This window comes from Arachis hypogaea, chromosome 20, assembly GCF_003086295.3.
Source record: "Arachis hypogaea cultivar Tifrunner chromosome 20, arahy.Tifrunner.gnm2.J5K5, whole genome shotgun sequence".
Lineage (NCBI taxonomy): Eukaryota > Viridiplantae > Streptophyta > Magnoliopsida > Fabales > Fabaceae > Arachis > Arachis hypogaea.
Window position 1 is genome coordinate 69518790 of NC_092055.1, and position 27725 is coordinate 69546514.

Below are 27725 nucleotides of genomic sequence, written 5' to 3' on the forward strand. Positions count from 1 at the left end.
AGAGAGGCGACGCGTACGTGTGAGGGACGCGTACGCATGGGTGAACATTGTGCTAGAAGCACAATTCCAGCCCAAAACGTGCGCAACTCTCTAAAATTTATATGGGTGCATGAAAATTTGGTGGTCACGCGTACGCGTGGGTGATCGAAAAACTTGGGTTCATGCGTACACGTGGGTGACGCGTACGCGTGGTATGGTGCTCTGTTTTTCAAAATTTTTCCAAGTTCTTGCACCAAACCAAGCATTCCAAACCTCCAAACAGCTACCAAAACACCATAAAATCTTATTTAACATACTAGTCTCCCAATTAAACTCAAAAAACTAAACTAAACATGAAATTAAACCTATTTTACTAATATTTACAAAGAGAAAAATGAAAAGATTTTACCGTAGTGGGGTGTCTCCCACCTAGCACTTTTATTTATTGTCCTTAAGTTGGACTTATGGGGAGCTCTCATCTAGGTGGCTTGTGCTTGAATCCATCCTTGAACATCCACCAATGCTTGGTCTTCCATTGTGCTCCAATGTTCTCAATTGATTTCACCAAATGTTGATGGAGTTCTTCACAAGCTTGGAGCTCCCATGGTTGATCCTCATATTGTAATCCGGGATCCCAAATCTTATTTTCAAACCCATCTTCAAGTTGATCATGGTGGTTTCCTCTAGGTGGTTTAGCCTTGGAATTCTCATTTAGGCACCAAAACAACCTCCTAGACCCATGCAAATTGGTTCTATACCAACCATTGTTCTTAAACCTTGAGCTTCCAACCATAATCAATGGTGCACGAAATCGTGATCATTCATTCCTTGGTAACGGTGCTAAAAACTTCATGCGCACGTTCATAATTTTAGTTCTTTGTCACAACTTCGCACAACTAACCAGCAAGTGCACTGGGTCGTCCAAGTAATAAACCTTACGTGAGTAAGGGTCGATCCCACGGAGATTGTCGGCTTGAAGCAAGCTATGGTCACCTTGTAAATCTCAGTCAGGCAGATTGAATTGATAATTAAAATATAATTAAAATATAAAATAGGATAGAGATACTTATGCAATTCATTGGTGAGAGTTTCAGATAAGTGTATAGAGATGCTTTTGCGTCTATCACTACGCCCAGCACTCGCGAGTTTGAAGCTCGTCACAGCCATCCCTTCCCAGATCCTACTCGGAATACCACAGACAAGGTTTAGACTTTTCGGATCTCAAGAATGGCCGCCAATAATTCTAGCCTATACCACGAAGACTCTGATCTCATGATCAGGAGGCTAAGAGATACGCATTCAAGCTTATTTGCATGTGGAACGGAAGTGTTTGTCAGGCACGCGTTCATAAGTGAGAATGATGATGAACGTCACATAATCATCACATTCATCATGTTCTTGTGTGTGAATGGATATCTTAGAGAAGAAATAGGCTTGAGTTGAGTAGAAAAACAATAGTACTTTGCATTAATTCATGAGGAACAGCAGAGCTCCACACCTTAATCTATGGTGTGTAGAAACTCTACCGTTGAAAATATATAAGTGATGAAAGTCCAGGCATGGCCAAATGGCCAGCCTCCATAAAGGTCTAAGATAGCAAAAGACTAATCAAAGATTTCAAATACAATAGTAAAAAGTTCTATTTATACTAAACTAGTTACTAGGGTTTACAGAAATGAGTAAATGATGCAGAAATCCACTTCCGGGCCCACTTGGTGTGTGCTTGGGCTGACTAAAGCTTTCACATGTAGAGGTCTTCGTTGGAGTTAAACACCAGTTTGTAACCTATTTCTGGCGTTTAACTCTGCCTTGCAACCTGTTTCTGGCGTTTAACTCCAGAATAGGACAGAAAGCTGGCGTTAAACGCCAGTTTGTGTCCTCTAAACTCGGGCAAAGTATGAACTATTATATATTGCTGGAAAGCCCTGGATGTCTACTTTCCAACACAATTGAGAGCGCGCCATTTGGATACCTGTAACCCCATAAAATCCACTTTGAGTGCAGGAAGGTCAGAATCCAATAGCATCTGCAGTCCTTCTTCAGCCTCTGAATCAGATTTTTGCTCAAGTCCCTCAATTTCAGCCAGAAAGTACCTGAAATCACAGAAAAACACAAAAACTCATAGTAAAGTCCAGAAATGTGATTTTTAATTAAAAACTAATAAAAATATACCAAAAATAACTAAATCATACTAAAAACTATGTAAAAACAATGCCAAAAAGCGTATAAATTATCCGCTCATCACAACACCAAACTTAAATTGTTGCTTGTCCCCAAGCAACTGAAAATCAAATAGGATAAAAAGAAGAGAATATACTATAAATTCCAAAATATCAATGAAACTTAACTCCAACTAGATGAGCGAGACTAATAGCTTTTTGCCTCTTGAATAGTTTTGGCATCTCACTTTATCCATTGAAGTTCAGAATGATTGGCATCTATAGGAACTCAGAATTCAGATAGTGTTATTGGTTCTCCTAGTTCAGTATGTTGATTCTTGAACACAGCTACTTTATGAGTCTTGGCCGTGGCCCTAAGCACTTTGTTTTCCAGTATTACCACCAGATACATAAATGCCACAGACACATAACTAGGTGAACCTTTTCAGATTGTGACTCAGCTTTGCTAGAGTCCCCAATTAGAGGTGTCCAGGGTTCTTAAGCACACTCTTCTTTTTGCTTTGGACCTCGAATTTAACCGCTCAGTCTCAAGTTTTCACTTGACACCTTCACGCCACAAGCACATGGTTAGGGACAGCTTGGTTTAGCCGCTTAGGCCAGGATTTTATTCCTTTTGGGCCCTCCTATCCACTGATGCTCAAAGCCTTGGATCCTTTTTATTACCCTTGCCTTTTGGTTTTAAGGGCTATTGGCTTCTTGCTCTTGCCTTTTGGTTTAAAGAGCTTTTGGCTTTTTCTGCTTGCTTTTTCTTTTTCTTTCTCTTTTTTTTTGCCATTTTTCTTTTCTTTTTCTTTTTTCGCAAGCTTTTGTATTCACTGCTTTTTCTTGCTTCAAGAATCAATTTTATGATTTTTCAGATTATCAAGAACATTTCTCCTTTTCATCATTCTTTCAAGAGCCAACATATTTAATATTCATAAACAACAATATCAAAAGACATATGCACTGTTCAAGCATTCATTCAGAAAGTAAAAAGAATTGTCACCACATCAAAATAATTAAACTAATTTCAAGGATGAATTCAAAATTCATGTACTTCTTGTTCTTTTGTAATTAAAGCATTTTTTATTTAAGAAAGGTGATGGATTCATAGGACATTCATAGCTTTAAGAATAGACTCTTAAATACTAATGATCATGTAATAAGACACAAACATAAAGCATAGTAAACAAAAAATAGGAAAATAAGAACAAGGAGATTAAGGAACGGGTCCACCTTAGTGAGGGTGACGTCTTCCTCTTCTTGAAGAACCAATGGTGCTCTTAAGCTCCTATATGTCTCTTCCTTGTCTTTGTTGCTCCTCCCTCATAGCTCTTTGATCTTCTCTAATCACATGGAGAATGATGGAGTGCTCTTGGTGTTCCATCCTTAGTTGTCCTATGTTGGAACTTAATTCTCCTAGGGAGGTGTTGATTTGCTCCCAATAGTTCTGTGGAGGGAAGTGCATCCCTTGAGGTATCTCAGGGATTTCATGGTGAGTAATTTTCTCATGCTCTTTTTGAGGTCCATGATCTCTTGTTTGCTCCATCCTTTTCTTGGTGATGGGCTTGTTGTAACATTCCGCATTTTTGAAAAATCTAAATATAAATAAATTGTGATTTTACCTTATTGAGTTTGAACTTTATAATTTTAGAAATTATTTTATTAGAAATAATTAAATAGATTCGGAGATAGTTTTATTTTGAATCAATTAATATTTTTAAGTAATTTTATTATAATAGAATATTTTGTATAATTTTAGTAATTGAAAAATAAGAAAGAATTATATAATTTAATTCAAGTAACTTTTATTCTGAAAAGGTTATGATTTATTTTATTAATTTGATATCTTATTTTATAAATTAATCAATTAAGAGAAATTAAATTAGTTTTATTAATATTTGGAGTTAAGTTAATTAATATTTTTGTGTACATTCTTATAATTGGTTATTTTATATAATTTCAAATTAGAATTCAGTAATGAAGGTGTTATATAATTAAATTTAAGAAATTTCTATTATGAATAAATTATGATTTATTTTATTAGTTTGAACTCCTAGAAATTATTTTATTAGAAATGATTAGATTGATATTTATAAATACTTTAAGTTTACGTCAATTAATATTTATGTATAATTTTTATTATAATTAGTTATTTTATAAATTGAAATTAAAGTTTCGGAGATAGAAAAATAATAGAGATTTGTATGATTTAATCTAGAAAATTGATATTTGAATTTAAATTGTACTTTACAAAATATAATTAACTTCTTCATTTTATAATATAAATTAGAAATAATTGATTGCACTTAGCCATATGTTGATAAATAATGTTCCTAAATATTTTTAATAGAGTATATTTGATTCTAAAATTACTCTGCTATTCAATTTTATCAAAATATCTATTCATACCTATCCTTATTATTTTATAAAATCCCTAATTTCTAACCCTAATTCCCAAATCCCAGAAACCCTAACCCTAATTTTCCCCCATTTTCCCAGCCCCTGAACGCAGCCCCCACCCACTTTCTTCCTAAACCTAACGCTGAAACGGAATCAGAGAGGGAGAGAGGGAGGAAATCAGAGTGTGATCTAAGCAGCCACCGTTCAGTCGCCAGAGCCACCGCTGGGGGTCCTTCGCCGTCACTGTCGTCGCCATCCACGCGAGTTGCAGCGCTGCGAAGTCCAGCCATCGTGACCTTCGTGGAGCCCGCGTTGCTGCCACCCCGGCTGTTCCCACCGCCGCTGGGTCCGTCGCGCGTCGTCGTCTGAGGAGCCACCGCTGCCGTTACTTGTTGTCTCCCTTAGGGCCGTCACCGTCGCTGGAGCCAGCCGCCTTCGTCGCCGTCCATCCTTGTCGTCGTCATCGCCGTTCTGTGGTGGCCGCAGAGAGGAGCGCGAACCAGGAGCCATAGCGCCGCCACCGCCGATCTGTCACCGTGTTGCTGCGTCGCCGTTGATGAAGTTTCTGCCACCGCCGTGAACTGCTAACAGAGGAGAGGGAAAGAGAGGAGTTCGCGAGGGAGAAGAGGAAGCAGCGCTGCCCTTCGTCGCCGCTGCTGCCAAGGTTTGTGGAAGAGAGTGTCATCATCACCGTGAGTGGAGTCCACCGTCCGAGCCGCCACTAGAGAGCGCCGCTGCTACCATGTTTACAGAAAAGAGGAGCATCGCGAGAATCAAGGGAAGAAGATGTTCTGCCTCTGCCTCTGGGTTCTGTGAGTTGCCGGAGCTCTCTGCCACCAGGAGCCAACATTCGAGCTGCCCAGGAAACAACCAATAGAACCACTACTGTTTTTGTAAGCTCTGCCCCTGTTTCTGCTTTCTTGTCCTACCAAATTGTTTCTACTTTGAAGCTTGTTTCTGAAACTGCTTGTATTGTATAAAGAGATTATTGTAAAATTACCTTGCCGCCGCCGTTACTGGAGGCAGCTGCCGGCTCTATTTGGAGATTGCTAGTGCCATTGGAGTCGCCGAGAACCAATGTTGGAGCCGCTCTTGATGATTCTGATGCTGCTACATAGGTCCCGAGCTGCTGTGTTGTTGCTAGAGGAAGGGAACTCATAGGAAAAACGTCACCGAGGCTGCTGCTTGGTTTAATTGCGTTGTTAATGCGACATTGAGGTAGGGGGTTTAAAATGATTTTAATTTAGGAATGACTACAAGGTTTATTGAATAACTGCAAATAGATTTAATATCTGTGAGTAATTGATTGACTATGTGAATATTGAATTGTGGCTGAAATTGTGATTGGAATGGTTGAGATTGTTATTTGGAATTGTTGATTAGTGATATTGATTGATTATGTGGATTGGGAATTGCTTGATGACTAATTGTTGAGAATTTCTGAATTTTAATGGGTTATGTTGGATTTGTTGCCGTTGAGTTGTTATTTGGTATATTGTAATGTTAATGAACTTGGTTGGTGGTTGATTTGGAATTAGTTTTGAGGGGTTTTGAAGGGTTGAATTTTGAATACTAAATAGATTGCTGAAAAACTGATTTTTGAAATTAAAAGGTGACTTTGGAAGTGAATCCGTTATTCAATGATAATCGAAATGATATAAGAGCAAAGGCTGAGTAAAGTATAGTAAAAGTTGTTGTTGGGACTCAATTTTGAGAAGTTTGAATTAACTATAGAACTAGTTATGCTTTTTCAAAGTTAAAATGTAAAACTTGATTTTCTGCATTATTTTTAAAGGAAGCCGGAAACTTTAAAAAACTATAACTATTTCTGTGATTATCGGAATTGCGTGGGACCAAGTCTGAATTGAGCTTGGGGATATAGGGAACTGGACTGCTGAATTTGAGACCTTTTCACTAAGTTTATGATTTATGGTGAATTTTTGAATCACGGATGTCAAAACTGGTTTTTCTGCAGAACGTTTAACGCAGCAGCAACTTGATTCCTCTATTGGAAATTCTGCAGTTGGAATTTTGAAATGGAACCAGTTTTAAATGAAACTTTGGTCTTATTACTTTAATTTCATAAAAATTTAGAATTGTTAGAGTTGTGGTTTTAAAGATTTGGATTTTCAAAGAAAGATGTTTTATGCAGTAAAAGTCAGGCTTTGTTTTCTAAGTTAGTAACTTTGAGATTTTATAATTTTTAACTCTGAAGTGATATTGAGATGCAACCAATTGGAGGTGAAAGTTGAGTATGTTTAGTATATATGATTCAAATTTCAGGGTTTTCCATGTTTTAATAAGTGAGTTATGGGACTTGGAAGAGGTTGTGTTCAATGATTTGTAAAACAGATTTCTGCAGAGGATTACCTAACTTCCAAGCTACGTAACTCCTTCATTAAAAATGGTATAACCCTAGAACCAATTTAGAAAGAAATTTGGATGAGTTATGTTTAACCACATTAATTTTTAAGGTGGTTGGATTTAATTTGGATTTTATATGAAATTTCAAATGTTGTATGGTGCTGCTGTCTTATTGATTTAAAATACTGCAGATCAGTCACGGTTTTGCTTATATTCCCGAAGCTAGAGACAACGAAAAATTATGATTTTTGATTTAATAGAAAGTTTAATCCGAGACGGTCGCATGGATTTAAAGTTTGCGTAATTCCGAGTTTATTTGATATTTTAAAAACAAAATGGAAATCAGGCTGCCAAGTTGTGTTCGTAATTATTTTGGATATGGAATTTAAGAAATAGATTTTCTATTATCAAATGTTTTTGAGAATATATTGCTGTGGCAAATGCTGAAAGAGGCTGATGAATTGTTGAGAAAGAAGGAACCCGTAAGGGTGGATAAGTCCTATTTTTAAAGGAGATTATGTCCAAATTTTATAAAAAAATATAAGGACTTGATCAAAATAAATATTTAAGGCTTATTTAATGATAATAACTTCAATGGTTCTTTTGAGAAAAGAATATTTGGTTTATGAGATTGTTGGTAGGGGCGTGGGTCTAGTCCCGCTTGCTCAGTGCGTAAACCATTATGCAGGGATGGTGGTTTTGTCCCGCCTGCAGTGAGGACGGTGGTTTTATCCCGCTCACGTATTGATAAATTGTTCAGCAAGGACGGTGGTGTGATCCCGCTTGCGTATTATTTTATGTATCCAGTAAGGATGGTGGTTTAATCCCGCTTACTGTGGAGGCAAGGATGGTGGTTTAATCCCGCTTGCGTGTTCCGGGCAAGGATGGTGGTTTAATTCCCGCTTGTCTATGGAACCTACGGATAAGGATGGTGGTCTAATCCCGCTTATCCGAGTCGGGTCTGGCAACATAACCGACACATGACCTCATGGCCAGTAGGACAGGCATGCATCATATGCATCTATGTGACATTGTTTGGGTGTGTATATTGTAATTGGTTTGCCTAAGTGAATAATTCTGTTTAACTGCTAGTTGCTATACTTGATGTAATTGCTCTTGATTGTGTTTGAACCTCATTACTTGTGTTTGTAACTGATTGGCTGGATTGTGGTAAATTGGGTGTTGATTGAGTTGTTTGGGCCTAAGGCCGTGACTGGTACGTTTGAAGTCTATTTTTGTATAAAGTATCTGACTGATTCAGCATAGACTTAATGAACCTATGACTGGGACAGGTTGGTCATTCATACAGTCTAGGAAACTTTTAAAAGTTTTACAAGAAAAATATGGATTTAGAATATTGAGTAATTAACTAATGCCTTTAAAGAAAGTTAGTTTCCTTTTAGATGTCTATGAATGCAGTTAACTATTTGCGCTTTATTCTTTACTTTCACGGCATTCTCGACCTCTACTGAGAACATGTGGTTTGGTTCTCACCCCCAAATTTTCCACCCTTTCAGCGACAGGTTTGAAGACGCAATTTGAAGCTGCGAGCGATCAATAGGCTTTCTTTATGGTTTTAATTGCTTTCATAGAGTCCCTCGCTATTGTCCTTTGAGATTTTATTTTACATAGAGGGGTAGGTTTAGTATATTGTATTTGAGTTTTTTTTGGTCTCTTTTGTATAAGAATTATTATCAATAATATTTATGTGATTATTATTATTTGTGAATGTTTGAATTATGACTTTAATGAATAAAAAAAACAAAATTTTCTGGAATTTTCTTAAAACTGAAACGCGAACTCGATACAAAGGCTCGATAATTAAGTAGTTAATACTAGAGAAGGTTACGTAATGTTCTTTCTAGTGGAAATACCCTGACTTAAGCAAGGTATTTTGCGGGACGAGACGTTACACTTGTCCTCATCAATGAGGATGTCTCCCTCTATGTCAATTCCAGCTGAATTGTAGAGGTGACAAATAAGGTGAGAAAAGGCTAACCTTGCCAAAGTGGAGGACTTGTCAGCCACCTTGTAAAGTTCTTGAGGTATAATCTCATGAACTTCCACTTCCTCCCCAATCATGATACTATGGATCATGATGGCCCGGTCTACAGTAACTTCAGACTTAAGGTTCGGTCTTCTCAATTGAACCGGCTTGCCTCTTGAGTCAACTTTCCATTGAGCTCTTTCTACACATATGTCCATGAGTACTTGGTCCAACCTTTGATCAAAGTTGACCCTTCTAGTGTAGGGGCTTGCGTTTTCTTGCATCATTGGCAAGTTGAACGCCAGCCTTACATTTTCCGGACTGAAATCTAAGTATTTCCCCCGAACCATGGTAAGCCAATTCTTTGGATTCGGGTTCACACTTTGATCATGGTTCCTAGTGATCCATGTGTTTGCCTAGAACTCTTGAACCATTATGATCCCGACTTCTTGAATGGGGTTGGTGAGAACTTCCCAACCTCTTCTTCGGATCTCATGTCGGATCTCCGGATACTCATTCTTTTTGAGCTTGAAAGGAACCTCAGGGATCACTTTCTTCTTGGCCACAACTTCATAGAAATAGTCTTGATGGACCTTTGAGATGAATCTCTCCATCTCCCATGACTCAGAGGTGGAAGCAATTGCCTTCCCTTTCCTCTTTCTTGAGGTTTCTCTAGCCTTAGGTACCATTAATGGTTATGGAAAAACAAAAAGCAATGCTTTTACCACACCAAACTTAAAATGTTTGCTCGTCCTCAAGCAAAAGAAGAAAGGAAGAAGGAAAAGAAGAAGAAAAATGGAGGAGAGGGAGAGAGGTGTGTATTCGGCCAAGGGGAGGAGGAAAGGGTTGTGTTGTGTGAAAATGAAGAAGGAATGAGGGGTTTATATAGGAGTGGGGGGGTTTAGGGTTCGGTCATGGGGTTGGGTTTGGGAGGGAAAGGAATTTGAATTTTGGAGGTAGGTGGGGTTTTTGGGGAAGAGTGGATGGATGTGAGTGGTTAAGGGTATTTGGGGAAGAGGTATGGAGGTGAATGGTGAAGGGTATTTGGGGAAGAGGGTTATGAAAAAGTGTGAAGAGGAGAGAAGAAGAGGTGGGGTAGGTAGGGATCCTGTGGGATCCACAGATCCTATGGGGTCTATAGATCCAGTGGGGTCAAGAACTTAACATCCCTGCTCCAATTAGGCGTGTAAAACGCCCTTAGCATGCATGTCTGGCGTTAAACGCTAGTTTGCTGCTTGTGTTTGGGGTTAAACGCCCAAATATAGCCTGTTTCTGGCATTTAACGCCAGGTTGATGCTTGTTTCTTGCGTTAAACGACAGCTTGGTGCTTGTTTCTGGCGTTAAACGCCAGACAGATGCTTGTTTCTAGCGTTTTAGCGCCAGAGTGCTCTTTGATGCCAGGGCATCTTGGCTAGTTTTACTAGCCATTTTTTGTATGTTTTAGGTTGGTTTCATGCATTTTCTTAGGCAATAAGTAAGTATTTGGATGAGAAAAAGAAAAACAAAGGACAAGCCCAAGGCTCTGAGCATCAATTACTAGGAAGAAAAAAGAAAGAAACAAGAACTCAAAGAGTTATTGTCCTAGTTAAATACTTGTGGTGGATTTGTGTCAAAGAGAAAGGCTTCAGCAAGTAAATCCTAAGGGGTGCTTCAACACCTAACACTTTAGACCAACTGGTTTGGGCGTATTGATTGAAAGCTTATCTAAAAAGCCGCTTTGAGACGTGACACTTAGAGTCGAGGTCAAAATCCAAAGAGAAAAATGCTAGAAAATAAGTGCTGCTTCAAGGTGATTATCTATAAAGAGACTTCCATAATATCATTTGAATGAAAGTCCTAAGATCTAAGACTTCCAAAACGTAAGGACTAATGAGCACTGGAATCCTTGTATAAGCATATAAATTGGAGTTCACCCCACTATCACTTAATCACTTCATCCACTAAAGCATCATGAGCAATTCTTCAATATATTCCAATTAAGAGAATTCTTTGTGCATAGTTCTTTTCTTGCTTGGAAACAAGCAAGATTTAAGTTTGGTGTTGTGATGCCAGGGCATCTTGGCTAGTTTTACTAGCCATTTTTTGTATGTTTTAGGTTGGTTTCATGCATTTTCTTAGGTAATAAGTAAGTATTTGGATGAGAATTGTATGCATGCCTTGATTCAATCAAACATTGTTAAATATGTGCATTTTCATGAGATTTATGCAAAAATTGTTTGATGTTATGAATGATGCAAAATCTTGTGATTTAGCAAGGCTTTGATGCATGTGTTTGGTTGATGATAGGTGAAGCAAAGAGCCCTGGAGTAAGGAGGAAGTCACCAAGGGTGTTGCCAACTCTAGAAGGACATTGCCAACGCCAATGTGTGAAGCAATGAAGTGAGGAAGCCCTGGATGATAAGAGGCAGAGTGCACGTTGCCAACTTGGGGGAAGGAAGGCGTGTTTGCCAGCAACGCCAGCAAGCTTGGCAGCCTTGGAAGGCAATCCACGTTGCCAACGTGAGGAAGAGGAAGGCGTGTTTTCCAGCAACGCCAGCAAGCTCCAGCCCTGGAAGGAGGCATGCACGTTGCCAACTTGGGAAGCAAGGTTAGCAACGCCACTTTTGGGTTTCTTGGCAGCCTGACCTTGTCTTCTTCAAACAAAGATAACTCGAGCTACAAAGCTTCAATTGAGGTGATTCCAATGGCATTGGAAAGTAGGGATCAAGAGCTTTTCAAACATATATAGTACTACATGGTGGACACTAAATTTGAGGGAGAAACTCGGCCCGAAAGTGCATAGATGAACATGGTATCAACCTGTAGTAAGGCCAGCTAACCTCTTCATCTTCCATGGAGTATATCTTGAGCTATAGAGCTTTAAATGATGAAGTCTCAACGGAATTGGAAAGTAGACATTCATAACTTTCCAACAATATATCATAGGATGGGTTTGACATACTTTTGGAGCTTCAAAAGCTGGCTTCATTTGGAGCCTCAGAAATGAGCACGTTGCCAATGTGGGTTCTATAGGCGTGTTCAATGGCAACGTGGGAAGCAATGTTTGGAGCTAGGAAAGAGCATCGAGCATGTTGCCAACTCAAGAAAGCATTGGCATGTTTGGCAACAACGCTAGGAAGCTTTGGATGGTGAAGAATGGAGGTAGCACGTTGGCAACTTGGAAATACAAGGGAGTGTTTGCCAAAAACGCTGGTGAGCTTGGCAACCTGACCTTACCTCCTTCAATGGAGTATATCTTGAGCTACAAAGCTCCAAATGAAGTGATTTTAACGGCGTTGGAAAGTAGACATCTAGAGATTTCCAACCATATATCATAGTATGGGTTTGACATTCGTTTAAAGCTTCAAAATCGGGCTTCATTTAGAGCTTCAGAATCTGAAGGCGTTGGCAACTTGAAAATACAAAGGCGTGTTTGCCAAAAACGCCTGTGATTTTAGTAGCCTGACCATGTCCCCTTCAATGGAGTATAACTTGAGCTACAAAAATCCAATTGAGGTGCTTCCAATTGCGTTGGAAAGCTGACATTCAGAGCTTTCCAACGATATATAAGAGTCTATAGTGAAGCATAAAATTGAAGCTCAAATCATGGTTATCTTTAAGCCCCAAGAACAAGAGCAAAGACTTGGACCTCCAGGGAACTAACACACACGTTGCTAACTTGGGCTTGTGAAGGCGTTATTGCCACTAACGCCCAAGTGACCACTGGAGCTTGGTTTTGGTTCAATTAAATTACTTCAAGGTCCATCCAACCTCAAGCAAGCAAAGCCCATAAATCTCAACCAATCAAGGCCACAAGAATGATCTAGAATAGTGAATTTTCATTTTGATTGTAATTTGCTTTTAATTTCATTTCAATTTGCAATTTAGGAAAGCCTATATAAAGGCATTAGTTTCATAGAATTAGAGAGGCGAAAAAGGCTGGATACGGAGGAGACCAATTTGGAATTCTGTGAATTGGCACACTCCATTAGGAGTGGGTCTTCGGACCCCTCCCCTCAAACACTCTTCTTCCCTTCCTCTTCTTTTCTTCTTTAGTAGTAGTTTAGTTTACTTTGTAATTTTTATTTATGAATTCTTAAATTTTCAATTTCTGTTTTGAATTCTCACTCTTTATTTTCATGCACTTTAATTTCATGCAATTTAGTTTTCATTTGAGAGCAATGATCACTTAATTTCCTTTGCATTTGGGAAAGGAGCTCTGTTTCAATTTTGATTGAATTGATTTTTATTTCTCCTTCTCTTCTTCACTCTATCTTCATACTTGGATATCTATTAGAATCCTTGAAAGATAGTTTTGTTCTTCAAAGATCCTTGGATCTATTAGAATCCTATTGCGAACCTTGAGAGAGGGATCATAGGATTCAGTTTGAGCTCTCTTGGCATAATGAAGTTGATTTTGATTTAGAGTTGGTATTGTGACATGTAACCTCTCTAATATTATATTGGGGTCTTTGGATTTATGTAGTATGAGATTAGAAATCATGTTTGTTTTTCTAAGAAAGAGCTTTTGTGCTTCAAAGATTCAATCACCACCGAGAGGGGGATTTAGTCTACTTGAATTTCATGTGAGCCTCGAGAGAGGGATCATGGAATTCAATTTGAGGCTCTTCTCTCATAATCCTCTTCATCAACACACTCTTAGTTGGTACGTGACATATAACCTCTTTGAGTTGAGGTCTTGAGGGTTGTGTGGCTTTTGGATTAGAAATTGAACTTCACCTCTTCTCATGAGCAATTAGATCAAGAGATTGGCAATTGATTATATGAAGAAAAATTAAATCACCAAGAGATTGGGGTTTAATTACTCATAATCCGCCATGGATCTATCTTACATGATTGAGAAGGAGTGAGACCCATTGATTCAAGAGGAATCAACATCTCCAATCCCTTATGTTTTCCATCTTTCTTTCTGTCATTTACTTTCTAGCAATTTACGTTCATGCACTTTACTTTCTTGTACTTTTCTATTCCTTGCAATTTATTTTTCCAGTACTTTACTTTTACGTCATTTACTTTCCTTGCACTTTATTGCTTTCTTTTAATTTCTAGCCACTTACATTTATTGTTTGCTCATCACTCCAAAATGATTGTCTAACTAGAATAATCAACTAACTATTGATTGCTTAATCCGTTAATCCTCGTGGGATCGACCTCACTCTTAGTGAGTTTTATTACTTGATGCGACCCGGTATACTTGCCGGTAGTTATACGTAAAAAATAATTTTTTTTGCATATCACTCTTCCTCCAGGGTGTGCTGTTTCTAATGCTATTTTTCATTTTATTTTTGATTTTTCAGTGTTTTTTGTGACTTCACATGATCATCAACCTAATAAAACACGAAATAATAATAAAAATAAAATAAGATATAATTAAATAACATTGGGTTACCTCCCAACAAGCGCTTCTTTAATGTCAATAGCTTGACAGTGAGCTCTCATGGAGCCTCATAGATGTTCAAAGCATTGTTGGAACCTCCCAACACCAAACTTAGAGTTTGACCGTGGGGGCTTTGGTTGACTCTGCAGTGAGAGAAGCTTTTCATGCTTCCTCTCCATGGTTACAGAAGGAGAACCTTGAGTCTTAAACACAAGGTAGTCCTCATTCAGTTGAAGGACCAACTCTCCTCTGTCCACATCAATCACAGCTTTTGCTGTGGCTAGAAAGGGTCTTCCAAGGATGATGGATTCATCCTCATCCTTCCCAGTGTCTAGGATTATGAAATCAGCAGGGATGTAAAGGCCTTCAACCTTTACTAACACATCCTCTACTTGTCTATAAGCCTGTTTTCTTGAGTTGTCTGCCATCTCTAATGAGATTCTGGCAGCTTGCACCTCAAAGATTATTAGTTTCTCCATTACAGAGAGTGGCATAAGGTTAATGCCTGACCCTAGGTCACACAGAGTCTTCTCAAAGGTCATGGTGCCTATGTTACAGGGAATTAGGAATTTACCAGGATCCTATTTCTTTTGAGGTAATTTCTGCCTATCCAATGCATTTAGTTCATTGGTGAGCAAGGGAGATTCATCTTCCCAAGTCTCATTACTAAATAATTTGACATTCAGCTTCATGATTGCACCAAGGTACTTAGCAACTTGCTCTTCAGTAGTGTCTTCATCCTCTTCAGAAGATGAATACTCATCAGAGCTCATGAAGGGCAGAAGCAAGTTGAATGGAATCTCTATTGTCTCTGTATGAGCCTCAGATTTCTTCAGGTCCTCATTGAGGAACCCCTTATTGGTCAGTGAACGTCCCAGGAGGTCTTCTTCACTAGGATTTACGTCCCCCTCCTCCTCTCTGGGTTCGGCCACACCAAGTAAGGCTATGGCCTTGCACACTCTTTTTGGATTCTCTTCTGTATTGCTTGGAAGAGTACTAGGAGGAGTTTCAGTGATTCTTTTACTCAGCTGGCCCACTTGTGCCTCCAAATTTCTAATGGAGGACCTTGTTTCATTCATGAAACTTAGAGTGGCTTTAGATAGATCAAAGACTATATTTGCTAAGCTAGATGGATTCTGCTCAGAATTCTCTGTCTGTTGCTGAGTGGATGATGGAAAAGGCTTGCTATTGCTAAACCTGTTTCTTCCACCATTATTAAAGCCTTGTTGAGGCTTTTGTTGATCCTTCCATGAGAAATTTGGATGATTTCTCCATGAAGGATTATAGGTGTGATAAACCACTATTTCATGGTTTATCTTGTGCTCAATTGAGTAGTTTTTATCAAGTCTTTGCACACTTATTCATACTATTTGCATGATTTTACATTCTCCTTCCTGATTTTGTGCTATGATTGAAAACATGCTTCTTTGGCCTTTAAATTGCTAATTATTAATTCTCCTTTACCCTTCGATGCCTTGATATGTATGTTAAGTGTTTTCAGAGATTATAGGGCAGGAATGGCTTAGAGGAAGCATGCAAAAGTGGAAGGCATACAAGAGGTTGAAGGAACTGCAAAGCTGTCAACCTGACCCTCTCGCACTAAAATGGTCATAACTTGAGCTACAGAGGTCCAAACGATACGGTTCCAGTTGCGTTGGAAAACTAACGTCCGGGGCTTCGATTTGATATATAATTTGTCATAGCTGCCTCGACGCCAGATGGTGCGAACGCGTGGAAAACGCGGACGCGTGACCTGGCAGAAACGCAATCCACGCAAATGCATGGACGACGCCTCCGCGTCACTTTGCCGTGACCTGAACGTAACAGGCGATTTCTGGGATGTTTTTTACCTAATTTTCAGCCCTGAAAACACAAATTAGAGGCTATAAAGTGGGAGAATGTATCCTTTCATCATCATACTTTCAAATACACAATTTTAGGAGTAGATGTAGTTTTTAGAGAGAGAGGTTCTATCCTCTCTCTTAGGATTAGGATTAGGATTTCATCTTCTGCAATCACAGGTTCAATGTTCCTTTTATTTATTTTTCCAATTTGGTTTATGAATTTCTATGTTAGAATTGATTTCTTTATTTAATATAATTTGAAGTATTTCAGTTATAAGATTGTTTTTTATGCTATGAATGCTTTCGATTTATCCAAATTATTTTCATTAGAGTAGATTCTCTTCCCTTTTGGCTCTGGTTAAGTAATTGGTGACGCTTGAGTTATCAAATAAAGCAGTGGTTGAAATTGGCAGATTACTAATTGATCTAGATCGCTCTAAAGCTAGTCTTCCCACAGGGATTGACTAGGACTTGAGGATCAAGCTAATTAGTCCACTTGATTTACCTTCATAGTTAGAGGTTAACAAAGTGGGTAGAAAAATCCAATTCTCATCACAATTGATAAGGATAACTAGGATAGGACTTCCAGTTTTCATACCTTGCCAAGAGTTTTATTAATTATTAATTTATTTTCCTTGCCATTTAAATTACTTGTTCAACCCTTTAAGAACCCCAAAATTCTACCTTTTCCATAACCAACAATAAGAACACCTCCCTACAATTCCTCGAGAAGACGACTCGAGGTTTAAATACTTCGGTTATCAATTTAAAAGGGGTTTGTTACTTGTGACAACCAAAACGTTTGTAAGAAAGGTTAATTGCTTGGTTTAGAAACTATACTTACAATGAGAATTTATTATAACTTCTAAACCATCAATCTTCAGTTCTTCAAGGTGTTTCCATAGGATTCACCCATGTAATTCACCTCTGCTATTGCAGGGTTCTCATGATCATAAGCTTCTTCTTCAGAAGATGCCTCTTTAGTACTGTTGGATGCAGCTTGCAATCCATTCAGACTCTGAGAAATCATATTGACTTGCTGAGTCAATATTTTGTTCTGAGCCAATATGGCATTCAGAGCATCAATTTCAAGAACTCCCTTCCTCTGAGGCGTCCCATTACTCACAGGATTCCTTTCAGAAGTGTACATGAACTGGTTATTTACAACCATGTCAATGAGTTCCTGAGCTTCTGCAGGCATTTTCTTTAGGTGAATGGATCCACCTGTAGAATGGTCCAATGACATCTTTGATAATTCAGAGAGACCATCATAGAATATATCCAGGATGGTCCATTCTGAAAGCATGTCAGAAGGACACTTTTTGGTCAGTTGCTTGTATCTCTCCCAAGCTTCATAGAGGGATTCACCTTCTTTCTGTTTGAAGGTTTGAACATCCACTCTAAGCTTGCTAAGCTTTTGAGGAGAAAAGAACTTGGCTAAGAAAGCCGTGACCAGCTTATCCCAAGAGTTTAGGCTATCTTTAGGTTGAGAGTCCAACCATATTCTAGCTCTATTTCTTACAGCAAATGGGAAAAGCATAAGCCTGTAGACCTCGGGATCAACCCCATTGGTCTTAACAGTATCACAGATTTGCAAGAATTCAGTTAAGAACTGAAAAGAATCTTCTGATGGAAGTCCATGAAACTTGCAATTCTGTTGCATCAGAGAAACTAATTGAGGCTTTAGCTCAAAATTGTTTACTCCAATGGCAGGGATTAAGATGCTTCTTCCATGTAAGTTAAAATTTGGTGCAGTAAAGTCACCAAGCATCTTCCTTGCATTGTTGTTGGGTTCGGCCATGTCTCCTTCTTTTTCGAAAATTTCTGTCAGATTTTCTCCAGAGAGTTGTGCTTTAGCTTCCCTTAGCTTCCTCTTCAGAGTCCTTTCAGGTTCAGGATTAGCTTCAACAAGAATGTCTTTATCCCTTTTCCTGCTCATATGAAAAAGAAGAGAACATAAAAGAAAATATGGAATCCTCTATGTCACAGTATAGAGATTCCTTATATGACTATAAGAAGAGAAGAATGGAAGAAGGAAAAGATAAGAATTCAAACACAGAGGAGAAGAGTGGGTTCGAATTTTTGAGTGAAAGAGGGCTGTTAGTAGATAAATAAATAAATGGAAGGAGATGAGAGAGGGAAGAATTCGAAAATAAAATAAAATAAAATAAAAATATTTTTGTTTTTAATTTAAAATTTGAAGTTAAAATTCAAAAATTTTAAAAAGAAAAATTAAATTAAATTAAATTAAAATTTAAAACAATTATTTAATTAAAAAGGAATTTTGAAAAAGAGGAAGGTGATTTTCGAAAATAAGAGAGAGAAAAGTAGTTAGGTAGTTTTGAAAAAGATAAGAATCAAACAAAAAGATAAGATTAATTGAAAAAGATTTGAAAATCAAATTTTGAAAAGATAAGAAGTTAGAAGAGATTTTGAAATTGATTTTGAAAAAGATGTGATTGAAATTTATTTTGAAAAAGATTTGAAAAAAGAAATTTAAAAAGGTTTGATTTTGAAAATTAAAGTTGATTACGTGACTAACAAGAAACAAAAAGATATGATTTTAAAATTTAAAGATTGAACCTTTCTTATCAGGCAAGTAACAAACTTAAAATTTTTGAATCAATCACATTAATTGTTAGCATTGATTTTCGAAAATATGAAATAGAAATAAGAAAAAGAATTTTGAAAATCAATTTGAAATTTTCGAAAATTATGAAAGAAAAATGAAAAAGATTTGATTTTTGAAAAAGATTTAAAAATTTTAAATTGAAAATTTGACTTGACTCATAAGAAACAACTAAATTTTTAAAACTTTTGACTAAATCAAATCAAATTTTCGAAAATTATGAGTGAAATAAGGAAAAGATATTTTTTTTATTTTTGAATTTTAATGATGAGAGAGAAAAACATCAAAAAGACTCAATGCATGAAAATTTTGGATCAAAATAAATGATGCATGCAAGAACACTATGAATGTCAAGATAAACACCAAGAACACTTTGAATGTCAAGATGAACACCAAGAACTTATTTTTGAAAATTTTTAAGAAAAGAAAAACATGCAAGACACCAAACTTAAAAATTTTTAATGTTGAGATTCTAACAAATTGAAAATGCATATGGAAAACAAGAAAAGACACAAAACATGAAAATACAAAGATCAAACAAAGGAGATCATCAAGAACAACTTGAAGATCATGAAGAACATATGATGAATTTTCGAAAATTAAAGAAAATTATAAAAGCATGCAATTGACACCAAACTTAAAAATTGACACAAGACTCAAACAAGAAACATCAACATTTTTTTGGTTTTTATGATTTTGTAAATTTTTTTTTGTAATTTTTTGAAAATTAATTGGAAAAAGAAAAATAAGGATTTCAAAATTTCTAATGAGAATTCCAGGAATCATGCAATGTCAGTCTAAAGCTCCGGTCCAGGAATTAGACATGGCTTTACAGCCAGACTTCAACAGATCATCATGAAACTCTAGAATTCATTCTTAAAAATTCTGAAGAACATAGAATAAGTTAATTTTTATTATTTTTTTTTGGAAATTTTTCGAAAATAAAAAGAATAAAAACAAAAGCTTAAAATTAAAATAAAATTACCTAATCTGAGCAACAAGATGAACCATCAGTTGTCCAAACTCGAACAATCCCCAACAACGGCGCCAAAAACTTGGTGCACAAAATCGTGATCATTCATTCCTTGGTAACGGCGCTAAAAACTTCATGCGCACGTTCATAATTTTAGTTCTTTGTCACAACTTCGCACAACTAACCAGCAAGTGCACTGGGTCTTCCAAGTAATAAACCTTACGTGAGTAAGGGTCGATCCCACGGAGATTGTCGGCTTGAAGCAAGCTATGGTCACCTTGTAAATCTCAGTCAGGCGGATTTAAATGGTTATAGTGAATTGATAATTAAAATATAATTAAAATATAAAATAGGATAGAGATACTTATGCAATTCATTGGTGAGAGTTTCAGATAAGCATATAGAGATGCTTTTGTTCCTTCTGAACCTCTACTTTCCTGCTGTCTTCATCCAATCATTCCTACTCCTTTCCATGGCAAGCTGTATGCAGGGCATCACCGTTGTCAATGGCTACATCCCGTCCTCTCAGTGAAAATGGTCCAAAATGCGCTGTCACCGCACGGCTAATCATCTGTCGGTTCTCGATCATACTGGAATAGGATTCAATAATCCTTTTGCGTCTGTCACTACGCCCAGCACTCGCGAGTTTGAAGCTCGTCACAGCGATCCCTTCCCAGATCCTACTCGGAATACCACAGACAAGGTTTAGACTTTTCGGATCTCAAGAATGGCCGCCAATAATTCTAGCCTATACCACGAAGACTCTGATCTCACGATCAGGAGGCTAAGAGATACGCATTCAAGCTTGTTTGCATGTAGAACGGAAGTGTTTGTCAGGCACGCATTCATAAGTGAGAATGATGATGAGAGTCACATAATCATCACATTCATCATGTTCTTGTGTACAAATAGATATCTTAGAGAAAAAATAGGCTTGAGTTGAATAGAAAAATAATAGTACTTTGCATTAATTCATGAGGAACAGCAGAGCTCCACACCTTAATCTATGGTGTGTAGAAACTCTACCGTTGAAAATACATAAGTGATGAAGGTCCAAGCATGGCCAAATGGCTATCCTCCATAAAGGTCTAAGATAGCATAAGACTAATCAAAGGTTTCAAATACAATAGTAAAAAGTTCTATTTATACTAAACTAGTTACTAGGGTTTACAGAAACGAGTAAATGATGCAGAAATCTACTTCCGGGCCCACTTGGTGTGTGCTTGGGCTGAGCATTGAAGCTTTCACGTGTAGAGGTTTTCCTTGGAGTTAAATGCCAGTTTATAACCTGTTTCTGGCATTTAACTCTACTTTGCAATCTGTTTCTGGCGTTTAACTCTAGAATAGGGCAAAAAGCTGGCGTTGAACGCCAGTTTGCGTCGTCTAAACTCAGGCAAAGTATGGACTATTATATATTGCTGGCAAGCCCTGGATGTTCCATTTGGACTCCTGTAGCTTCGGAAAATCCACTTTGAGTTCAGGGAGGTCAGAATCCAACAGCATCTGCAGTCCTTCTTCAGCCTCTGAATCAGATTTTTTCTTAAGTCCCTCAATTTCTGCCAGAAAGTACCTGAAATCACAGAAAAACACACAAACTCATAGTAAAGTCCAGAAATGTGATTTTTAATTAAAAACTAATAAAAATATACTAAAAACTAACTAAATCATACTAAAAACTATGTAAAAACAATGCCAAAAAGTGTATAAATTATCCGCTCATCAATGAACCTAGAGTGATGCTTCTAACCACTAACCATCTCCCTTTTTCTCTTAAAGCCACAAAGAGCTCTAAGTTGACTATCTGTCTCAAGCAAACCATATTCAAGTGGGATAATAAAGCTTAGGGTTCTTTAGTTTTAATTAGCATTATGTAGGTTTTTCTCTAGAGAGAGAAGCTCCCCCCTCTCTCTAGAATTAGGGTTCTTTAGTTTAATTTCTTGTAATTTCTACTTTTAATTCTTGTTTCTATCTACTTTTCCTTGTCATTTATTGTTATTGCTTCTTTGTTCTTCTTTATTTCTCTTGTTATTTCCTTTATTTAGTCATTTTTATGTTTTATGACACTTTTGTTAATTTTAGTTTTAATTAATGCAATTTATGTTTCCATGTAATTTATTGCTTTCTTTAGTTGTCATTGTCATTTTCTTGCTTTGGTAGCTTTAGAATTTATTTTAATGCATTTTAATATTATTTTATTCTCATGCACACCAAGTGTTTGATAAAATGTTTGGCTTAGTTTTTACTTAGTTTTTCTTAACTCTTGGCTTGGAATTGATGACTTTGGTGATCCTTGAGTCTTTGATGTTCATTCTTGTTTGATACATTAGAGTATTTAGTTAATTTGGTATCCATTGACTCTATGTGACCCCTTAGTGTTGACATAGGACTTATAGATTGAAATTAACTATGCCTATTTGAATTATCTTCGATGTAAGGTTGACTAAGTAGGATTAACTCTTTATAATCATTATATGTTTGTGGTCAATGGCTAGGATAGGTAGCCTTAGTCCTCAATTACTTGCCAAGAGGTTTCTTGCATTTGAAGTTTTATTGCTTTGACTTTTACTTGCTTTCATTTAATTTCTTGCATGTTTAGTTTTCACACTCTTCGTTGAGAAATTGGATGTTTGGGTGGAATTGAGTTGTGGATGTCCATTCCACATTGTATGAGATTAATTAATTGATTTGGTTTCCATTGATGCTAGTCTTTCACTAAGTAATTAGTGAGTTGACTAGGACTTATGGATTGAGATCAATTACGTCTTTTGACTAATTCTCAAGGAGGATTGATTGATTTGGATTGATTCCACACAATTGCCATATTTCTGGTCCACAACTAGGATAGAAAACCAAGATTACCCACTTCTTGCTAAGTGTCCTTTAATTGCTTTCTTTTTAATTCCTTGCATGCTCATTTACTTTCTTGCTATTTACATTTCTTACTCTCTTGCTTTCATTCCCAATTCCCCATGCTCTCTCTCATAGCCAATAATTGTACATTTCATTGTAACTCCTAGGGAAGACGACCCGAGATTGAATTACTCTCGGTTATTTTGTATTAAATTTATTATTTTATGGATGTTTAATTGTTGGATTTGGACTATACTTGCAACGGACAAATTCTACTTTTAGTGTGAAAATCCAAACCCGTGCATTTGGGCTTCGTCAAATTTGGTGTCATTGCCGAGGAGTTGCAATGGTGTATATTTTTGGCTATTGTATATATGTTAATATGTAAATAGTTTGTTTTTTGGTTGTCTTTGTTGATGGTTAGGATTGGGATCCTAGAGGACATTGGACATTCTAGCATTGGTGGGGAAGTCAAGCACAAGCCACCATAGCAAGGGCTCTCCCAATTGTCTAACTTAAAGACATTAAATAAAAGTGTTTGGTAACATTGTTCTAACTCTTCTCTTTTTGTATATATTTTGACTTATTTGCTTATTGTTATGCTTGGTTAGCTTAGAATTAGTTTAATTTTGAGTTTAGATATGTTAATTTTGGTTTGGATCATGAATTTATGGGTTCTTGCATGTTTTGGTGTTTGATTTGATTGAACTAAGCCATGGTACCTTAGATTTTGAAAGAAAAATTTTTTTGCAAAATAGGACATCTGTGCGTACGCACCCACCCGTGTGTGTGCACACAACCTCTATTTTCTGTGACCTGGGCGTGTACACTGACCTGTGCGCACGCACACGCATGATTTTGCCCTCTGTTCGCAGCGCTAGCACGCTTTGTGCGCCCGTGTTTCCTGCTTTCTGCGACCTGTGCGTGCATACCCACTCGTGCGTACGCACACATACCCTTTTTCGCACTGTATGTGTGGCCGCACAGGCTTGTGCATCCGCACGCCAACTTGCAACTACTCTAGTGGGAGCGTTGGCACAGCCTGTGCGCGTAAACCCCTGTCCTTACGCTCTTACGCGTGCGCACAGACCTGTGTGCACACGCACACATGATCCTTTCCCTAAGAAAAAAAAAACTTCTTCTGTGCGTGCACACACCCTTGTGCGCACGTACACTTCTTACTCCCTCTTCTGCTAGGAGCGCTCGCATAGCAGGTGCGCTCGCACACCTTCCCCTTTCCTCATAGTGTGCGCACGTACACACCCCCTGTTTTCTCACTATGCCTCTTTTCTTCTCTTCTTCTCTTCTCTCCTCTCTTCTTCTTCTCTTTCACCCTATTTTCTACTTGTTCTTGTTCATTTTGTTTGCATTCAGTTTTTATTTTGTAATTATATTAGTTTTAGTTTAGTTGTTTGACAAATAAATAAGTTGCAGGTGTTTGTTTAACATTGATTGGGTTGCTTCTTGCTTGAATTTGGTTTTAACTTTGATAAATATGTGCACTGAGCATTAAAAGCCTTGTTTAAATGCGTAGATAAATTGTGAGTTTGATTCATATGTTGTAGCTACCATATGCATTAAACTTTATCCTTGTTTGGCATCTTGAATTGTGCACTTTCACTTTGGTGAATTGAGTTGAAATTACTTGTTCATCTTGATTTTCATATCATATGGATCACATGTCCGGTACTTGTTTCTTTTTAATGCTTTGCATTTGTTTGAGTGACTTAACTTGATTGCTATCAAGTGTATCACTTTTTGTAACAAGTACCTATACTATGTGACTTTTTCCTTGTGTTTCATGATGAATAAGTAGTTTCCTTTTCATTAATGGATCGGGTGTTGTTTATTGTGCTATTTTATATCACTCTTGAGCTTTCACTTGCACAATTTCAATATCCAATATTTTTAATTCAATTCACTCTTGTTGTAATTGCCTAAGTTTGCTTGTGTTTGATTGATGCTCATTTATTGCTTGCTTCTTAGGCCATTTAGTTGAGGAACTCATTGATGTGGCTCAGAAGTTGGTGAATTAAAAATTATTAAAATAGTTACGTTGCAAGTATAGTTCTTAACTCACCAAAAATCTGCCTATCAATTTAGAAATATGTCACAGAGAATTTAAATTAAAAATTACTGGGAGTTGGAGTCCCAGATCGTCTCCCAACGAGTTGCAGAAAAGTATGCTATTTTATTAATCAGATGTTCCAAGAAGTTGAGTTAAGTAGAGGGAAAATTAAAAAGAGGAAATTTAAATAATATGAATAAAAGCCTTGACTGGGAGTTGATTAGTTGGAATCTCTATCATTGATGGGATGATTTCAAGATTAGTTTATAATTCATGGTTGTTCTGTTTAGTTATCCTTTACTAGGTAAGGGAAAATCAAACAAGTTGGAATGCTAGATCTGTTCACGAGTCGCAACCTACTTAGTTTAAAGGGATTGGTGTTAGTGATTAGATAACAATCCAACAGTTAACCCAATTACAATTTTTCTTTCAATCCTTCCAACTCAAGAGTTCCTTTCAATCAACTCCCTATCAAGTGGGGGAACTACTCACTCATTGTAAATAATAAATCCATAATACATGAAAGGGAATTAAAAGAAGACATGATTATTGGAATGGAAAAATAAATTAAAATGGAAGAAATAATCCTTGTATCAAATAATCATGAAAGTATTCAAATGACAAAATTGAACAAAGCAAAGAACATGGAAGAATAAACCAAGTTAAGAGAACGAACTAGAATGACGAGGTCTTGATGAGGAAAAATAACTCTTCTCAATGTTCCAATGCTAAGATCAATTCCCAAAATTAAAATTCTAAAACCTAGAGAGAAAAACCTAGAGGAAGAGAAACTAGATCTAAAAAAACTGTTAACTGTGTATAATGAATGTTCTCCTTTATTTCTGCATATTCTCTGGCTCTAGTCTGCTGTTCCGGGCCGAAAACTGGGTCGAAATAAGGTCCAAAATCGCCCCCAGCGAAGTCTGCAGATTATGCAGATCGCACATGTCACGCGATCGCGTCATCCATGCGGACGCGTCATTCGCGCTTTTCCTTGCCACGCGTTCGCGTCGTCCATGCTACCGCATCGCCTGAGCTTTTCCAATCTGCGCGGCCGCGTGAGCCATGCGGCCGCATCACTGTGATTTGCTCTCCTTCGCGCGGTCGCGTGAGCCATGCGACCGCGTCACTTCTCGCTGGTTATCTCCTCAAATTCTTGTGTTCCTTCTATTTTTGCTAGCTTCCTTTCCAATCTCCAACTCATTCATGCCCTATAAAGTCTGAAACACTCAACACACAGATCACGGCATCGAATGGAATAAAGGAGAATTAAAAATACATAATTAAAGTTTCTAGGAAGCAGTTTTCAAACATGTTATAAATTCAGGAAGGGATTATAATTTCATGCTAATTTAATGAATAAGTGGGTAAGGATCATGATAAAACCACACAATTAAACACAATATAAACCATAAAATAGTGGTTTGTCAACCTCCCCACACTTAAACATTAGCATGTCCTCATGCTTAATTGAAGGAGATAAGGAAATAAGTATGAACATGTAGAAACTCATGAAATGCAATGCAAGCCTATATATATATATATATATATATATATATATATATATGCAACTATATGATTCTTGCCCACTTGATCAAAAGTAAATAAGCTCTTCAAAACAATTACAAATCAAATTCCACTAATTCTATCATTATACAATAAAACAGATAAAGGTGCAAGAAGATAGCTCATGAAAGCAGGGAACATGAAAATTCAAGCATTGAACCCTCACTGATAATGTATGTACGCTCTAATCTCTAGTGTATAGGGTAATCACTCTATCCTTCTCTAATCATGCTTTCTAACTTTTGTTCTTCTCCTAACCAATCAACAACAGTTAATATACCAATGCAAACATCATGAGATCTTTTCAAGGTTGTAATGGGGCTAAGGTACAGGTAGGGGTATACATTTGGTCAAGTGAGCTAATAAATTGAATCTTTAATTAACCCAAGCTTCAACCCAACCTATATATTTTTAATGTAATCTTAAAGTTCATACCTAGCTACCCAGAATTCCTTTTTTCTATTCATACTCATGTATCAACTTTATATTTGATTCTATCATATGTGCATTGATCTTTGAATTCTGAATTTAACATTGGGGTAATTTTTGTCCCCTTTATTTATTTATGTAAATATTTTTTTTTGGCATTAAAATAAATATAGCTTATCAATGCACATAGATTTTTAATTCTTATATTTTCACATGAGTAGGTATCCAAATTTCCAGTAAATTCTCATGACACATTCCCTTAACAACTTTTGTTCCCATAATTTCCCATACTTAACTAGCACACACAATTCTATCTTAAGCTAACCAAAGATTCAATTTAGGATATACAATTGTTTTTCAGCTTAAGGTTAGTAATGTGGTAAAATATAGAACAAATGGGATTTAAAGGCTCAAAGTGGTTAACAAAGGAAATTGAAAAGGGTAGGCTTAATTTGGATAAGTGAGTTTAAACAAATAATGGCCTTAATCATGTGCAAGCATGTAAATATAATAAATATTGGACATATAAGATAAAACAAAATATAGATTACAATCATAGAGAAGTAAACACACAAGAATGAAATAATTATGGTTAAATAATGTAACCATGAATAAAGGCTCAAATTCTCACAGGTTGTGTGTTCTTTAGCTCAAAAATCATGTTCCAAATACAACTCAAGCAAATTTATCATAAAAATTTTGAAAAATTAGTGAAATTTTGTTCCAAAGATAGAGTCTTAAAAGAAACTTATTGTCTTTTCAATCAAGTAGAACATGCATGCAACTATCCTAACCTAGGCAATTTATTCTATTCTATAAAAGAAAGAAAATCTAACTAAAATATCCTAATTATTGGTGCTAGGGAAAAGAAATTACCTCCGGAAGTTAGGTACTGACCGACCTCCCCACACTTAAGGCTTTGCACCGTCCTCGGTGCCGTCTGTCAGGAACAGGGGTGGGCTGGTGGCAGTGTCTCCACAGTCAGGACAGTCATGGCTCCCTGTGCTGGTAAAAGAAGTGGAGTCTGGGGTATCCGAGTCCCTGAAGTGTCCCTTGAGTAGCTCCTTGAGGTGTTTGAATCGGCGCTCGTTACGGCG

At 37.1% G+C, this 27725-nt stretch overlaps 1 long non-coding RNA gene and 1 other non-coding gene across 3 annotated transcripts; both read left to right on the forward strand.

The window, feature by feature from the left end:
- The first annotated feature begins 4590 nt into the window (after nt 1-4590).
- LOC112784838 (uncharacterized) lies at nt 4591-16387 on the forward strand. Of its 2 annotated transcripts, none has more exons than XR_003194090.2 (3): nt 4591-5434; nt 5524-5759; nt 8423-8682. It is a non-coding gene; the product is annotated as an uncharacterized lncRNA (long non-coding RNA). The 2 variants fall into 2 exon arrangements; XR_011878750.1 differs by lacking the exon at nt 8423-8682 and adding an exon at nt 11179-16387 and having other exon boundaries at nt 4596-5434.
- A 1026-nt stretch (nt 16388-17413) lies between these two features.
- On the forward strand, nt 17414-17521 carry LOC112787049 (small nucleolar RNA R71). Its single transcript, XR_003194486.1, has one exon. It is a non-coding gene; the product is annotated as a small nucleolar RNA R71 (small nucleolar RNA).
- Nucleotides 17522-27725: the final 10204 nt, after the last annotated feature.